A 4242-nucleotide genomic window follows, 5' to 3' on the forward strand; every position below is an offset into this window, starting at 1 on the left:
GTGTGTGTTTGTTTGGAATGAGAAGCACCTGCCCTCCACAGAGCTATTGCTGCTGGAAAGCAGCAGCTGGACTGCCCTGGAGGGTCCAGCCCGGTGGCATGGTGGAGCTGGGCAGTGGGAGGGCGCTGCAGGGGGGAGGCTCTTCCCCACAGTGACAGGAGAGCTGCTGGGGACATGGCTGAGCAGCCTGCTGGGGAGCCTGCCCATGCCTCCAGGCTCTGTGGGACTCTTCCCCTGTCCTTGCACATCCCTGACAGACCCAAGGGCAGCCCGTGTGGGAAAGTTGCTGCTGAGGTCTGTGAAGCACCAAGATACCTCTGCTGCTCGGGTGACCAGTGGGCATTTGATCCATGTGCTCAGCCTTGCCTTTCCAGCTGCTGGACTTCTTCATAGACATGTGCCTGTCTGCGTGTGACCTAAGCCTGCTGTTGCCTTCTGGCTGGCCAGCTTTGGGGAACTTCTCTCCTTACTGCAGAGAGCAATAGGGGTCCCTTAATGCTTTCCCAAGCTTTCTCTCCCAGTATTTCATCCTACTGGTAGGGAAGTGTCAGAATATTTTTTCCTGAACTCGATTGTTCCTCTTTCCACAATTAAGTCTCTGGTCAGTCAGGGAGGAAGTTCCTGTTTCACTTGTTACAGTCATTTTTGCTGCATTTTGCATTTAGTTCTTCAGTATCTGGGTGCTCTTTCCATGCTGGGGGTTCTGATGAAGGGAGCTGCATCTTACAGTAACTGTTTGCCAAAGCCTCTTCTCCCTGGTGGCCCAGTCAGCTCTGCCTGACAGCCCTCTCTTACCCTCAGCTCTGGGCTGAGGAAGCAACTCTGCACCACCCTGAGGCAAACCTGACCCCTTCAGACATGCCTTTTGAAGGCTGAAATGCTGATACTAAGAATGTGACTGATACATTTCAGTAAATCTAGTTAACAGCAAGTCAGTCGCCTGGAGACTTGTCCACAACAAAAGAAAACCAGCTTGTATTGTGAAACTTTTTTTTCAACATTTCCCTCTTGGTTCAGTTTTTCATTTCCTGAGGTGGTATTCATTGCCCCTTGCTCTTAGGAGACTTATTTTAAGTCAGTTCTACTTCCTAATCTTGCTCACACTCTGGCAGAAGGCTGCTTTATTTGATTGAACAGTGGCACATTAAAAAGCTTGGCAATAAAACCTGCTTTAGGAGGACTGCGTGACAGAGATGCAGTTGACCCTAAGATATGGGTCACTGTGATAGTGGCTGGCACCTAATATAATTTACTTTCTAATACTTGCATATTGCAGCTTGGCTCAGAGGCTGTTGTTTAGCTCTGCCAGGCAGTGCTCAATAAGTCAAAATTTTGGTCTAGCTGTAAAAGCATCTGCTTCGAAGCTCTGGACTTTAAAAAAAAAAGAACATGCTGGAAACCTATGAGCTTTGCAGTTGAGGGGAGGAACCTCCATATTTCCTCTAAAACATAAATGAACTCTTTATTTGTTACAAGTCTTCTACAGCTACATTTATAGTCCAGTCCCATCCCATGAAGTGCAGCCCGTTGGGATCTCTGCAGCCTTGAGATGAGGAATGTTCTGACCACATAGGTGCTCCAGAAAGGCACCTGAAGGACCTGGTTTTCCACCAGCATGATGGGGAGCCCATTTTTGGTGGGAGAATGGCTCCATCTTGTTGATGTGTTGCACGTGCTTCTGGGCAGGCAGCAACTTTGAGATGACCTTACTGGGAAACGACTACAGCCCAACGTAAACAGCTATCTGGTGTATTATGCTGATGCCAAGCTAATGAAAGCCTGTTCTCTCTCTTATACATACTTATGTATGTGCCTTAGAAAGTACAATTTGTTCCCAAGCATTTTGCTGCCATGGTTCAGAGTTCCACCCGGGACATTATAAGTGTAAGTACTGTGGATGATGTCATGGCTTCCCAGAGAAAAAAAGGCATGTTTGGGCAGCTGTGTAATCAACAAAAATAGCATCTCAGGTTAGTGTTCCAGGTCTCAGGTAAATGGCCCGTTTCTTGCTCTTTTGGCAAGTACAGTTCCTGGTGGGGACATTCGTGTCCCAGTGGAACCACTGAGGTGCTGCAGGGAACATTTTCTGGATTAAATGAACAGAAAGCAGTTTAAGGGGACAGTCTCTAACACATATGGGTTGAGCTTTTCTGAATATTTTTAGCTAATAAATCATAGTGTAAAAAGGTGGGTGGAAGCAGCTAAACTTCCTCATGTTAAGCTGAAGAATTTGTTTTAATATTTTAGTAATTAGGTTATTATTTCTTGTTTTGAAACAATTTTTATCTAAAAATGTCAAATTAAAATGGTCAAGTGACATGGGAATAAATGAAACGCTGTTCATTTTGTGTTAAACATTTATGTTGACCAAAATGTCTACAAAACAGTGTGCAGTCTTACTTGCCAGCAGGGCCTAATGAGACTGAAAATGGGACTGGAGCTTGAAGCAATGTTTGGACCATGCACCTTGTCTTAGTTTAGGAGCCTTTGATTCCTAGAGAGTAATGGCATCTCTAAAGAATGCCTTTGATTGCTCAGTTTAGGAGTTCCTGCATACCTGTCTCCTGAGTTAGACAGCATGGACGCCCTTGTTTGCCAGATATTTTAAATTACTCACATTTTTAAAAATGATACTGACTTTAGGACAGGGTGACACTGGCTGTTGCTTTTTCTGTCTGCTGTGTACACGACCTCTTGTATGTTAGACATTTGTGCTTCTCTACCTGAGAGTACATCTGCTTTCTCTGGAACACAGCTGGCTCGGACTTGCTGTGTCTGCAGGTGAGGAGGTAAGTGCTGAGCAGAAATCGTGTCCCTGTGTGCTGGCTTGTGGCTGCTGCTTTTGGTCTCTGATGTATCTGAGGAAAATCTCTTGATATAGGTTGGAACCTCCTCCACAGCAGCTTCAACTGATCACTAAGTGACCTTTCCTATGCCCATAGTCTCCTTTCATATAGTCCCTTTTCCACAGGGTCCTCACAGGTGGGTCTCATGGGGCAGAGGTTTCCCCACCGCAGGGGAAGATCCAAAGCAGAGCAGGGAGGTGCAGCACATCCCAGAGCCTCGGCCCCTGCCCTGAGCTATCTGTCACTGAGCTGTTACTAGTGGCCTGGTGGAGGCAGCAGGAGGATGCTGCAGAGGTGATATGACATGTAAGGCAGCCTTGCCACTGGGACTGATTCTATAGACTTGGGCACCTCTTGTGTAGGCAGGTCGCATTAGAGGCCTGGCAGGAGCTGGGTGCATCAGGCAGGGAGACCACATGGTGCAGGGGCTGCCTGACAACTACCAGCACTTCAACTCCTTCTCTCTTATTAAAATCTTAGAAGAAATGGGTGGGTTGAACAATCAAGAATAAGCTGTTTCCTCAAGTTTACTGAAAAAATTTGCTCTGGGAGTATTATTATTCATGGTGAATATGGAAGGTGTTTGTGCCAGCTCTAATTAACTGCTCTTGGTAGCACAAAGATGTTCTCCAGTGAAAGCCAGTATGTTACTCTATTCATTTGGATTAATTAATGTGAAAAGGCCAAGTATGTAATTTCATACTTGAACTTTTAGATCCATATTTGAATTGAATTAAAATCAGGTTATGCAATGATTGAGTATTCTCCTGGTTTAACTGGGGAAAGCAGTTTCAAAAAAGAAGACAACTTACTGTTGAAGAAAACCTCTGAAATTAAAATTTATCTTCTTTTCATGTGATTTCACTAGGATGTCACTTGTTCCCCCAATTGTTATTCATGGAGTAACTTGTTCTCAGTAAAGTAACAGGGAAGGCTTTGTATCAGGCCTCAATTCATTTCTCCCCCTTTTCAGATGGTGATTATGTGATTGCCACTGCTAGAACAGCAGTCAATCCTCATGAGTCATTCTCCCTTTTCCAAAAATTGGTGCATTTAAAACTCAAAGAAGCAGCTATAAGCTGACTTGTTCTGGTACTGTGGGTACACAGAGCTGCCATCTGAAAATGCCTCTGTGTCAGCAGTGTTGTCAGAGCAATACCTTCTGCAGAGGTTTTGAGGGGTGCAGCCTGCTCCTGAGCCTTAGGTATCTTCTCCTGCAGTGTGGCTGGGTCTGATGGAAATGAGGAGGTCTGGGAAGCACCTGTGGGCTAGTGGGCAGTCACTTCGCAATGCACATCAAGAAATTTGGCAAGCTGGATTTGAGAAATAAAAGATTTACAGCTCAGTGTTATTAAATCAGCATCACCATGTTAATAGTCTCTATGGGGGTGTACTG

This window comes from Neopelma chrysocephalum, unplaced genomic scaffold (assembly GCF_003984885.1).
Source record: "Neopelma chrysocephalum unplaced genomic scaffold, ASM398488v2 Primary Assembly neopelma1_70, whole genome shotgun sequence".
NCBI lineage: Eukaryota > Metazoa > Chordata > Aves > Passeriformes > Pipridae > Neopelma > Neopelma chrysocephalum.